General features: G+C 37.7%; 1 protein-coding gene across 2 annotated transcripts in view; it reads left to right on the top strand.

Annotated features, from left to right (window-relative positions):
• GPC5 (glypican 5) overlaps positions 1-14577 on the top strand; it is a 715907-nt gene that overhangs the window by 438531 nt on the left and 262799 nt on the right. The gene's annotated exons all lie outside the window — the stretch shown is intronic.

The following is a 14577-nucleotide window of genomic DNA, read 5'->3' as shown; positions in this document are numbered from 1 at the left end:
GAGGGAAAAAAGTCAAAGTAATCACTGACAAGAAATCATATCAATATACTAGATATTACAGGTCTTGATTTTTAATAATAGTTGTGTGGTTAAATAAGAGAATTCCCTTGTTCTTGGGAAATATACACTGAAATGTGTGTATGTCGGAGACTGAGGGAGAACAAGAATGGAAAAGCAAATAAAGCAAAAAATAAATAATTAGCCAAGGCCAGGCATGGTTTTTGCACCTGTAATCCTAGCACTTTGGGAGGCTGAAGCAGGAGGATTGCTTGAGATCAGGAGTTTAAGACCAGTGTGAGTAACATAGAGAGCCCTTGTCTCTACAAAAATAAATAAATAAATAAATAAATAAAACAAATAGCTGGGTATGGTGGCACATACCCGTAGTCCCAGCTACTCAGGAGCTTGGGAGGAAGATCACTTGAGCCCAGGGGTTTGAGGTCACAGGGAGCTCTATGATGATGCACTGCACTCTAGCCCAGCGGACAGAGTGAGACCCTGTCTCAACAAAATAAAATAAAATGATAATTAATATATCTTGGTGAAGTGTATGTATGATAGAGTCTAGAGTCTGAGAAAATTTATTATAAATTTGAAACAAAATTGGAATAAATACTTAGAAATTCACACCTAATTCTTTGCATTGCTGTTTACATATGGTTGTTTCTGTTTCTCTGGAGAACTACAATTAATACGGTGTACACTAAATATCCCAAATATTGGGGAAAAGATGCTTATCTTTTTATAAAATTAAAAATTATGCTCATAAATATAAAAGGTAAACCCATTGTGACAATAAAAGATGGATTATAAATGTTTTAGTTCTAAAACTTTGTAGCTTGTCAAACATACCGTTTTTCAATGTCTTCAGAAGTTCTACCACTTGGTACTTTCTTTAAAGATTAAAATTAATTTATTTCAAGTAATGGTGGGGAAGTAGTGATTGCCAAGAGTGAATTTAAACATTGAATGTTTGACAGTCAGGACTCTTAATGCTATAATTAGAAAATATTGAATAGTGATATTATTATCTAGGAGACTGATATTATCATAAACATCAATATCCAAGGAATTATTTATTAGGAAATCGCTACTTTTGTATATCATTGACCTATAATATATCATTTTATATCATTTAAACTTTTCAGTTTTTATTCCCTAATGTTTAACATTAAATTTATGAACACTTACTTTATCTAAAGTATAGAACATGTTCTTGCTGTATTTATAAAATAGGGGCATACATTTAGATTTGGTGCCAGCATAGGTTTACTTCTAGGTATACATACCAAAAAATATCTATTCTTTCCAAAATATAGCCCTTTGTATTACTATTAGTGTTTAAATTATGAATATATGCTGAAGAAATTTACAAATTAGCCCTTCTTGATATAACAAATACATTCATAAAAACTCAGGTACTCTTTAATTATGAATTTATTTTGTGACATGAATGATAATTTAATTTTAGTGAAATTTCAATGAACTTTTAAATATCACCTGATGTATATTGGAGGTGCATTTTGGAGGTTTATTTTGTGTTTAAGAAAACACTTTCAGGGCAGCGCCTGTGGCTCAAAGACGTGGGGCGCCGGCTCCATATGCTGGAGGTGGCGGGTTCAAACCCAGCCCCGGCCAAAAACTGCAAAAAAAAAGAAAAAAGAAAACACTTTCTGTTTGTAAATACCACCGTATTTATATTCACATTCTTCAGAATCCTTATTTTTTGTGGATTGAGGAAAATTATTCAGACTCAAAAAATGTATGTGCTACTTTAAGTATATTTAAAAAGTTTTTACATTAAAAAAAGTTTTAAAAGATACTATGCTTCAATAGGAAAGAAATATCCTTGCTCCTATCTTCCATGTCAAATAGTTTGGTTTCCTAGAATAATTTGTGAAATTATTTCACAAAATTGAATGATTTCTAGATTTTTTAATAATAGGAGGTATTTAAGTATGTCAAAAATTAAAACCAAGATCTATAATAATTTAACATTTGACACAAATACATACATGTGTATATATATTTTTATGTATATGTACTATTTCTCTTACACCTGTGGCAAATTGAAATTTCTTAAATTTTTGTATCTTCCAGTAACTTTCTGAGAAATCAAGTGAATGTCTAAATTAGTATGACAAACCCTATTTTTAAATTTTTGTATATAAAAAATTAGGAACTTTATTTTAAAAGAACCTTGTCAAGATCCTATTGTACAGGAAAGCAAATTAACCACAAACTTTTTGATCTGATTGCCTTTCATGTGTGAAACTCAATTACGGTTCTATTATTGGGAATCAGGAAAGTTATTCCCCAAATGACAGTTTAGGTCAAGATCACCTTTCTGCTTGTTAGAGAAGATGCTCATCCAGAGACCTTTAGCTTAATGACCCAGCTTCTTCTGCATAAGTTACAGTCGGGGACCATGGCAGGAACTTTTGAAGCTTCATTAGTCCTTTAAGCCACAGGGGAAACATTAAATTTAAAAAAAAAAAAAAAAAGGAAAGAAACAAAAAACCAAATAACCAAATCAATAATCTCAAAGAAGCTCTAGACTGTTGGCTCATTGTATTTGTTAGCTCTGCAGTAGTACGCAAAGTTATGGGAAATTTTGTGTAACTTCTACTGTCAGTTAACTTTCAAACATGACTATCTGTTAAATTGTCTTTCATAACAATAACTTTTTGCAGTTAGACAATTTTCATGTCATGCTCATCCCACTTTGAACTCAAATCACCTTTGCTGCAAAGCGGAAGCCAGTTCCAAGCAGGCTGATGAGGGGGTGGGGGTTAAGATTCCGACTCTCAAGAGATAAATCTGGATATCATGATGATTGGTAAAAGGAAATGACATGAGTGAGGTCACCCACAAAGTGGGGTTACAATCTGAAATCCAGAAAGCCGAAGAGACCTGTGAAGTGCTGACACGGAGCAGCAGGGCTGCAGGTGCAGGTTGTAAATGGAGAGAAACTGAAAGGGTGAGCAGGTGAGCTTTTCTGTTTAGAAACCTTTATATAAACATTAACCCACTGTTCTGGACTGGAATAAAAGCTTTAGAAGTGTGCAAAGACATAATTATTTCAATTAATATGAATTGTAAGTCATCAGAAGAGGGTTGGAAGTGATGTCTTCTGAAACGGTGTCATTCAGTATCACCAAGAAGGTTTCAGAATTTACCAAAACAAAGTTTTTCAACAGGGAAGTGAGGAACGAAACGGAGAGGCCAAGAGCCAGAATGTTTAACAGAGGATTTCTGCAATTAGGAGATCAGTGGATACCTCAAAAGTGAAACATTTCAGTGATAAACTGTGTTGAACTGAAATTTTAGGCATTAATAGCAATGAAAATGTGTTGGAAATCATTGTCCTAAACATTCCTATTGTTCGTTGCCATCCCCTATGGCCTGACACCCCACAGGACTCAGCAACACCCCCAGGACCTTCTTACTTCCAAAGGGCCCTGACTCAGGCACCTGTATAAATGGTGCCATACTGATTGTTCAGTAATTGTAGTAACACCCCACGAGGGGAGAACAAAATGTTGTTTGTAAGAAAAGAAAGATTATCCATGTTTATAGGGTGAAGGGAAGGACTGGGTAGAGAAGTAAGTGTTAAAATCAAACGGGGGGTAGGAGAAGAACCCAGTGTGCACAGAAGTAGGTGTCAGGTTGTGGAGGGGAGAAGACATTTATTCCTCAGGGTTGGATAAAAGGCTGGGAAAGAACGTGGGTGACTACTTGGTGAGTAGGCAGATGACAGGCTTCCTGGACTGAGGTTTTTATTTCTTCTCTGAATTAGGGACACTGTCATCACTATGCAAAGGATGGCAGTGGATCGGGAAGCTCAGGGGGAGTGGAAAACAATTTCCACAGGTAACGTGAGCCAACTGCTCTTTCCCTGGGCGGTGAGGGATAAAATACTGGTGTGTGTTTCATTCTGTTACCTTTCCAAACTGTAAGCCAAGAGTAGCTGTGCTAACAACGTGAGATACAGCCCTCTGCCATGTTTCCCGTGGCCCTACACACATGTATGCTCATGATGAAGTTTTCATTAGTATTTATAAAAATATGCTTATTCTGTATAGGATATTCATGAAATTCTATTTTTTTCAACATGTCATGCTCATTCTAGTAGGCTAACATGTAAATATCTAACTCTTTTGTTAGTAATTACATAGTATTCAATAATCTGTTGTGAAATCAATTCGGTCATTTCCATCTTAACATTTATTTATTTCCCCCCTATACAATGTGCAGTAAATAGCAGCATATGTTTCTGTAAATTATTAGGATTTCCATAGGGATTGCTCAGATCTTTTTATTTATATTGCTTGGAATTTCCATACTTTAATAGATACTTTGAAAGGCTTTTAGTCATTTATACCCAGACTGGGTGTAAACCTATGAAAAACCGTTTCTCTGCATCTATAGCAATGCTGAATGGTATGACTTTCTGGCTGCCTTGGAGTCCTGGGTAAAAAGTGGGGATATTACTCTCCTTTTCTTTGCATGTTATTCATTGAAAGTTCATCATCTCTATTTAACAAAAAAATTTTAAATATTAACTGAAATCGTTTGGAAAGAGTTTCCTGACTAAAGAGAATAAGCTCATTCGCTCATTCAAGCAATCCTTCATCCTGACGCGCTTGGGGAACACAGGTGAGCTTTTCTGTTTAGAAACCTTTATATAAACATTAACCCACTGTTCTGGACTGGAATAAAAGCTTTGGAAGTGTGCAAAGACATAATTATTTCAATTAATATGAATTGTAAGTCATCAGAAGAGGGTCGGAAGTGATGTCTTCTGAAATGGTGTCATTCAGTATCACCAGGAAGGTTTCAGAATTTACCAAAACAAAGTTTTTCATGCACAATTAAATAAAAATAATAATGGAAGTCTAAGTTAAAGAGAAGAGTAAGGTACTTTATCATGGTGTGGAGTAAGAAATTTTTAAAATAATTGTTATAGATTCTTCTTTTCTTATGCATTAACAATAGTGAATTTTCACAATTACTGAGATCTTCCATACATGTACACTCCTTTCTGCAATAATTCAAGTCATTTGATTGAATTAAAATGACTTTCCTTCATCTCTGCTTGTGAAAGTCATATGCAACTGACAAGGCCCCACTGAGAGTGGTGCCTGTGGCTCAAGGAGTAGGGTGCCGGTCCCATATGCCCGAGGTGGCGGGTTCAAACCTAGCCAAAAACCAAAAAAAAAATGGTACAAGGCCCCACTGAATGACAATTCTTTGCTGAAGTATTTCTCATTAAAAAAAATGCTTCCACTTTTTCCAGTTAAATATGAAGTTTTTATTATCATTATAGTTACACATCCTTGTTTCTCTTACTAGATTTTAAGAATTTTGAAACCAGGTGTTTGGTCTTGTTTATCTTTTTGTTTAGCAACCATTTGTTTTATCTGACACCTAGCTCAATGCCTCTTACATAGGAGACAGTCAAGAACAGTTGAATGAATGAAGGTGTGTGTGGATGATGGAGTAGGCCAGCTAAATTGGGTTAGGGAAGGGGCAGCTGTCAATGTCCATCTCTGGTTATAAATCCTGGGAAAACTGTATTAAGGGCTTCAGGACATAGTAAAGCTTGTGGTCAGTTAGAAGACCCTGTCATAAAAACTGCTCAGCGTAAAACAGAGAAATGGTAAAAACCGAAATGTGTAACTACAAGAAAAACTGGCCTTGTTTGTTCTCTTATCTGTAAGTTAATTACGTTTGACCGTGTGATTTCATATTTAAAATGCATTTTCTATTTACATCCCATATATACGAGTAGAAGAATTTTTACTGAATTTTCCTACCTCCTAATATGAGTACACAATGATTTATAGCTTCTGATTTTTATATTTTTTAATAACATATTTAAATGCTTTTAAATATTGAATAATATTCAAGTATCAGTTGTAGGCACTTGCTATATATCCCTGAATTAAGAATAATTATTATATTTGTTACAAAAATGGCTAGTGATCACAGCACAATATGAGTCCAGAATAATTTGTCTCCTTTTAAAAGGCTCTGGTAGTATATTGTCACTTAGAAAATGTTTTCATCTCATAACTATAGATATATCCCTGAGAACCCCCCAAAAGTGATCATAATATTTTGAATTGATTGTGATTACTACTTCTGGAATTGTGATATACACACATATATGTAATTTTTAAAGAAGTGAGAAAGCTACTTTTACTGCAGATGCTAACATGTAGAGAGCAATTTTTATAGGAATTCTGAAGGGGCCTGGAGGAAGAGCTTTTTCACATGGACAAATGAATTAGGATACTCAGCTGACAGGGTCATCACTACATTTCTTATCAGAAAAATGAATTTCAACTGCAGGGCTAGAAAATATTTTTTAAAAATCCTCAAGTAGGTTGTAGCATTCAATGAATCATGTCATAAATTGAATGGAAAGAGAACCTGAGCATATCTTGCAGAATATGGAGAAAGGGGCTTGCAACACCAGGCACAGTCGATAAAGAAAAATGCTGTATGCCAACAAAGAAAGCTTTGGGGCTTAAGGTGGAAAATTGAATGGTTACATATAAATGAGTTCTTTTCTGGCATTTTACATAAAAGATCCATCTTTTTTTATGGAGTAATACACTATACTAAATGCTGCTTATGTTTTCTAAGTTATTTTACCCCCACTGAATGATTATGGATAAAAATCCAACCATCATAGAAATGGCTTTAACAATGTGGCCAGTGAGTAACGCTGATAGTATTTACTCTTTGAAGAAATGACTTATAAGACATTGGATTTATATCAGCAATTTAGAGTAGCTTAGAAGACCAGTTAAGGGGAGGAAGGAAAGACAGTGAGTGGGCTCTCTCAAGTAGAACAAACATAAGTATAACTGACAAACTGTTTCAATGGGTGTTGGAACATATGGGCAGTCCGAGGTCCTATTTAATTTGTCAAGATGTGCTATGTTTTTGATATATTTTAGTCAACTGAACATGAGTCATACTTTCCATAGCATAATGAAAGTTTCAGTTGGACCCAGGGAGGTTCAACTATTATGAAGTAGTAGTTTGAATTTCAGTTCCGCCTTTGAACCATGTCTGTGGGTACTTAGCCTTTTTGTAGTGCAAGAAATTTGACACTTTCTTTTATTTTTCTTCATGCTATGCTGCTATAAGCCATAAAGGATCAACTCAGGTTCCAAGATTCAAAAGGATTTCTTTTCTAGTTCATAAATATTTGGATTTAGAGCAAAGGAATAAAAACATATTTGGAATAAGGGATTCATTTGATACTCATTTTCTTGATGTCGTAAAGGAAATAAAGGGGAGGTAAAGGGCGGAAGAACAAAAAATTTGGAAACATGTCAAAAGATGGTCACTGAAAATTATTTTGTCCTTAAATGGTTAAGAATGCTGTAATTTTAATTATGTTGCTGCCAATAGTGAACATTAGTTTTAAGAAACTCTTGTGGTTGGGGGTGGTGCCTGTGGCTCAAAGGGATAGGGCACTGGCCCCATATGCTGGAGGTGGTGGGTTCAAACCCAGCCCTGGCCAAAAAAAAGAAACTCTTGGGGTAAACTTGACTCATAAAAATGATATTTATTTCATATTTTCTGTGGCAATACATATTTTAATTTCATGCACGTTTCAAGTATTGTTTGAATAGTAAACATAAATATGCCACAGTCATGACTGTTGAATAATTATATAATCAGTCAGCATTTGGAACTCAATTCCCAAATTTACTGAGCAACCATTCTGTGTAAATCTCTGTGCTACACACCAGAAGAGAAAGAAAAATTAGTGATAAATGGTCGTCACATTTTATAGATATTTGTGGTCAATACACTAGGAAAGACATATACACAAAATTGCAAATAAACCAAACTAGCAAGTTTTCACAGCAGATATATGAGGTTGGACAATTAAGTTTGTGAATTCATCCTCGAAAAAGGGCTGCCTGTTTCATTGCTAAATATCACTTTGATCTCTGTTAAAGAACTCCTCTTGGAAAATTATCCACCTCTGCCAGCATCTAGTCCACACGTCAAAGCAATTTTTAAACTTTTTATTTTTGTAAATTGTAGATTCATAATGGGGGTAGAAATGATTAGGTTACATTGCTTGCATTGCTTAGGTAGAGTTTAAGTTGTAGTTGAGCCCTTCAGCCAGGGGGAGGGCTATATACCCTTATATTATGCACCTTAGGTAAGAGTTTAACCAATCCTCATGGCTCTTCCCCTCTCCCCTTGCTGTCCTTCCCCATCCCCCCATTTGAAAGGGTCAGCCACTCATGCTTCAAAGTGCTTTACTCAAAGCTCTGTTTCTGAGATGTCATCCTACCAAGACTCACAAACTTAACTGTGAGTCTTGGTAGGATGACAGCCCTGATTGCCTCTTCAGAAAGGAGTTCCAAAAAACCATTTTGGAAAAAGTCCTTTGAAGGGTGGACTAAGCCCTGGCACCTGTGCACAGCTTCCCCAGGGGGTACTGTGAAGGTGACTGTAGTGACACTCAACAGTGAGATATGTAGCACTTTTTTTTTTTTTTTTCAGGTTTTGGCCAGGGCTAGGTTTGAACCCTCCACCTCTGGCATACGGGGCTGGCACCCTACTCCTTTGAGCCACAGGCACCACCAGAGGCATGTAGCACTTTTTCTAGGATGAGTTTGTAAACTTAATTATCTGACATCCTATAAACATATATCAGGGATTCATAATAATGGGAGACTATATTTGCTGGAATACCGTGTAAAAACTGAGTCATTGGAATTCTGCCGCATAAGGAGTCAAATAGGTCAGTATGTCTTGGGTCAGGGACCCTTGGAGAGGGAGAAACATGAGCCAAGGCACCGATGTTTGCAAAGGTGTGATTATTTATGGAATGGTACATAGGCTGCTATTGCCTGGGGTCTGGGGAACTTGGCAAAAAATGGAGGAAAAAACAGTATCTTCCTCAATTTAAAATAGTTTCAGATGCAGTTTATAAACAAATGAGAAGTTATTTATAGAAAATATGTATATCTGGACTTGGCGCCTGTAGCTCAGTGGCTAGGGCACCAGCCACATACACCGGAGATGGCAGGTTCCAATCCAGCCCAGGCCTGACAAACAATAATGACAACTACAACCAAAAAATAGCCGAGCATTGTGGCAGGCTGCTTGGGAGGCTGAGGCAAGAGAATCACTCAGGCCCAAGAGTTTGAGGTTGCTGTGAGCTGTGATGCCATGGCACTCTACCCAGGGTGACAAAGTGAGACTCTGTCTCAAAACAAACAAACAAACAAACAAAAAGTGTATACTTTCAAAGCTGTTAAGTAGGTGAGTGATAGAATCATAGTGCATTTTTTTGAAAACAGCTGTTGTGGCTGTGTGAAGCATGAGCGGCCGACCCTGCCACCTGTGGAAAGGAGGGAGCTAGATTTGGAGTTGTCTGAATGTGTCTGGTCAAGTGTAGTCTTTCCAGATGCAATGCTAAAGTAAAGGGGGAAACAGCTGTAAAAACAAAATGCGGTTCCTGTTGCGCTGACTTGATTGATCACAAAGTGGTCTGAGCAGCAGGTGAGATGGTGATGGATTAAAGATGAATGAACTCCAAGCTCCCATGGCTCAGTGGCTTCAGGGATCATGACACCTTGCATAGATAAAGAACTCAGGGTGATGATGGGGTTTGTCAAAATGCTATTTCAAGCATGGGAAAGAAAATAATATACAGCTGAGATTTTTGTGTTTTTGTGATGCTAAAGCCTCATGGCCTCACGGTAGATGAGATTTTAGCAGGATACGACATGAAGGATAAAAGAACAGAACAGATGCTCCAACAAACACAGTGAGAAAGAATGAAAGGAGTAGACTGAAAACCATGTGAAAATCTTATTTTAGAGAATTTTAAAGAATGCTGGTGCAGTCACCAAATCTGGAAATTACAGAATCAGAGAAAGATGAAGATTGAAAAGAAGTGGAAAGATTTGGAAAGGAGATCATCATGGATTTTGTATTAAGTTGGATTCCCTGGAAGCTGATTCGAGGTTCTCCTGGGGAAACTTCACGTGTTATTGGGGCGTCAAGGCAGGGATGTCTCAGATGGGATCCAGCTACAGCCTGATTCCCAGGGGAGCGCTAGAGTGTGCATTGCACCAGAGACCTGTCTTAAGGTGCAAGGTCTGAATTGCTAGAACCCTAAGTCATGGGCTGTGGACAAACCCAGGAGTGGGCAGTGAGTGGGACTGTGAGCCTCAGAGAGATGCTTCCCTTCAGCCAAGGGGACCAGCCACAGAGGGATGTAGATGTGAATCATTGGCTGCTAATGACCTAGCAGCTGGGAGGGGATGCTCTTCATGGCCGGCCTGGGCAGTGGGGTGCTATGTGGTGCACACAGAGGCTCCCACAACCGTTAAGAGAGCTGTCTAATTTGAGTTGTGGGGAAGGACACCAGATTGCAGTTGGCTGAAGGGTGAGACGAAGGGGACACAATAGTTGACAGGGAAATTAAGGCTGGTTTGTTTACATAGTTTTTAGGACTTATTAATATTTAAAAGATCTAGAGTAAACTGGAGAGAAGGGAATATGGTTACTGACAGGTAAAATGAAGGGTTTTTTTGCAGTTTTTGGCCAGGGCTGGGTTTGAACCCACCACCTCTGGTATATGGGGCTGGCGCCCTACTCCTTGAGCCACAGGCGCCGCCCTATATATATTTTTTATTCAGATCTTACATGTAGTTATCTTGGCTGGCAAAAGAGTTACCCTCAGTGCAAAAGTGACTTGCAAGAAAAGATGACATGACTAAAAAAAGTTGTTCAGGCTTGGAAAGTCCAAGTCCTTGTAATAAATGGATAATTCCTGCTTGTCAACAGAGCTGGCTGATTTCTTCTAAAATTAGATTGTAGGAGTGAGGACTTAGTTCAAAGAAGAGGACATACGCTTTATTGTAATTTTGTGCAGCTGAAATAGGTAGGAAAACATGATTGACATTTAGTAAACAATTAGTAGAAGTAGTAACTCTTTAAAACAGTTGCATTCCATTTGTGGGGGGAGGTCAGGGACTGACCCCATCCGCGGTTTCTTTTCGCATGTTCTGTTTCCAAGTTAAACAGATGTACAGAAAAAAAAAAAAAAAAAACCTACGTAGTGGTCAGTCACTGACCCCTCCATTGGAATGGGACTTTAAAATAGACTCCATAGTGATGGCCATTAATTAGGTTTCTTCATGTGCATTTCTCGAATATATATGCCACACACACACATAGGTTAAAGTGGATTATGGCCTTTATTGTAAATACATCATAGCTCAATTGAAAAAAAAAATACTCAGTTAAAGAGAAGCTCCATAGAATTAGGCCTGGTCTGTTTCCTCTCGGCGGTGAGCTGTTCCTGGTATATTACTACACTCTCAAAGGGGAAACGGGTCTTTTCCCATAGGTTTGATGTACTACTTTTGCTTTGTTATACATTTCAAACTGAAGACTAAAACGTTCATAACATCAAAAGAATAATGAGACAATCGCTGGTGAAAATATATTTTCTTTTGTAAAAGAAGGTGAACAGGAAGGTGGTAAGGAAGTATTTAGAAATAGAATCATAATTAAAATTATTTCCTTATTCTTCTTGGTAGTGTAATCAGAAATTGCATCTCTGGTTAAATTATCACTGAGGTAATTTTCCTACTTCAGACAAGGTTTGACGAGAAATTTTAATTCACTTTATTCTTTAAATAAATGCCTTTTAATGACCGTAAGTCTTGAATTTTAAAGAATTTTCTTTCTAGTCGTGTAGTAGAAAATGTAGCCTTGAGGGCTGTACTCTTTCCGTCACTTTGGAGAACATCATTCTACTTGAGCAAAATAACTTTAATAACTAGGTATTGATGTAGCCCTTTCTCTGTTGCTACATAATCATTTCATGTAATTTTATGTTCTTTGGGAAGTGCAGAAATCAGTTCACAGTGAGGGGGGGAATAGGCTGCTGCTTTTCAGTCCTATACTTTTCACATACAAATCATAATCATCGATTGTAACAAATTGGATGCCAAGTGTTTGAATGCCAGTTTTTACTTGAATGCCAATTTTGTCCCTTAACTCCTCCCTTGCAAAAGTAATTTGCTTTTATTAAGTGGGAAGCACTTAATGCAGCTCCTCCATTCACATGTTTCATAAACTGGGCCAAAACTTATTTCTTTAATTTCTTTCTTTTTCTTTTTTGAAACAGAGCCTCAAGCCATTGCCCTGGGTAGAGTGCCACGGCATCGCAGCTCGCAGCAACCTCCAACTCCCTGGGCTTGAGCAATTCTCTTGCCTCAGCCTCCCAAGTAGCTGGGACTACAGGTGCCTGCCACAATGCCCAATTATTTTTTGTTGCAGTTGTCATTGTTGTTTTAGCTGGTCCGGGCTGGGTTCAAACCCGCCAAACTCCATGTATGTGGCCAGCACCATAACCACTGTGCTACAGGCACTAAGCCTTTTTTTTTTGAAATAGAGTCTCACTATGTCACCCTCAGTAGAGTGCTGTCGCAACACAGCTCACAGCAACCTCAAACTCTTGGGCTTAAGTGATTCTCTTGCCTCAGCCTCCCAAGTAGCTGGGACTACGGCACCCACCACAATGCCCGGCTATTTTTTGGTTGCAACCATCATTGCTGTTTGGCAGGCCTGGGCTGGATTGGAACCTGCCAGCTCTGGTGTATGTGGCTGGTGCCTTCACCGCTTGAGCTATGAGCACCAAGCCGTATTTCTTTAATTTATAATTAAAAGAATATTTATTGGGTGCTCTTGCATACCAGGAGTGGTAGAAACTAGGAATATAAAAAATAAGTGGTATGCTTATCCTGTCCTCAGAAGCCTATACCAAATGGGCAAAGGTTGAAGGAAGTTGAGTGAGAAGAACACAGCTATAGAAACGTGCCTGGGAGAGGCCCTAATACAAGCACAATTTTTGTAGGGAACTGGGCCTAACAGTGAGAAGAGAGGAAAGTGGAAATAAGGAGATGGGGGAAGTGGAGGAGGAGGGTAGAAAAGAGGGTATTTTAAATTGGTTCAACTTCTTTCGTAATTAAGGTATATCTGCTGGTAACTGTATTTTGGAAGTATAGTATTTGAACTAATCTTTTAAACCATTGTAGTAAAGATTTCCAGTAGCCTCGACGAATATTATTTGTTTCAGATACAGAGATATTCCACAGATTTGATTTGTTAAAGAGTTGTGTGCACTTGACAGTAGATTGTTACGCAAATAGTTTATAAGATGTTACAATGGGAGCCTTGCATAATGAGTAGCTTTTTAAAAAATCCATTCAGATATTCCTGAAGAGATATTTTTAAACCATATGGCTATTTCTAAAACTTAGTAATACTGATTGCCAACATTTTATCGATCATCTCAAAACCCTTAAATATGAAACTATTTTTAAGAGGTGACAGGGCAGATTAACAACTGGCATGTAAAAATTAGTTTTGGTTTATTAAAAGAAAGAGGTCAACCCTTCTTAGCTTATCCCTGCCAGTTCTACAATTCCTCCATTCCACCACGTGCTGTAACTATTAATCTTTCATTGAGATAAGAACGCATATACTCCCACTGTGTTTTCACATACATGCCTGTCTCAAAACCATGTAATTATTGGCACACTGTCACCTGTTCCTTTAGTAAGGTGATATGACATATATTCCTACATGCAGAACTACCAGTGCTTTAGTGTCTGACCTTGTGGGCTTGTTTACCCTGACGCTGCTCTGCAGAGGCACTGCCTTCTGTGACAAGCCTTAGAAAGGAGAATGAGGCTGAGGCAAGAGAATCGCTTAAGCCCAGGAGTTGGAGGTTGCTGTGAGCTGTGTGAGGCCACGGCACTCTACCGAGGGCCATAAAGTGAGACTCTGTCTCTACAAAAAAAAAAAAAAAAAAGAAAGGAGAATGAAGGTCCTACATTAGTTTCATAATCAGGGTGAGTACATTGGGTACTTTTTCTTCCATTCTTGAGACACTTTACTAAGAAGAATATGTTCCAGCTCCATGTAGGACCTTCACATGAAATCTATAACCCAGTTACAACCTAAGAATAGGGAGAAGGGGGAAAGGGAGGGGAGGGAGGGGGGAGGGAGGTGGAGGGAAGGGGATTAATGGGATTACACCTGTGGTGCATCTTACAAGGGTATATGTGAATCCTAGTAAATGTGGAATGTAAAGGTCTTAGCAAAATAACTAAGAAAATGCTACAAAAGCTATGTTAACTAGTGTGATGAAAACGTGTCAAACGATCTATGAACCAAGTGTATGGTGCCCCATGATCATACTAATGTACACAGCTATGATTTAATAAAAATAAATAAATAAATAAATAAGAGAAACCACTTATCTAAATCCCCCCCCAAAAAAGAAAGGAGAATGAATGAATTTGCCCCCATTGCTAATGAATTGCATATCATTTAATATCTCTGTAGACATTTGTTATATACATAATACTATCTTCCAGTGTCTTTCGTATCTAGCCAAATCCTATGTTCGAAGAATTTTTTTTTCTTGCCAAACCATACAAAACAAAATTATTAAATCTCTTCTATGCGGTTTGAATTATTGATGGTTGAGGGGGTCTAGAGCAT

Source organism: Nycticebus coucang, chromosome 15 (assembly GCF_027406575.1).
Source record: "Nycticebus coucang isolate mNycCou1 chromosome 15, mNycCou1.pri, whole genome shotgun sequence".
Lineage (NCBI taxonomy): Eukaryota > Metazoa > Chordata > Mammalia > Primates > Lorisidae > Nycticebus > Nycticebus coucang.
Note: the sequence above shows the minus strand (reverse complement) of the source record. Positions and strands in the feature narration are given on the sequence as shown.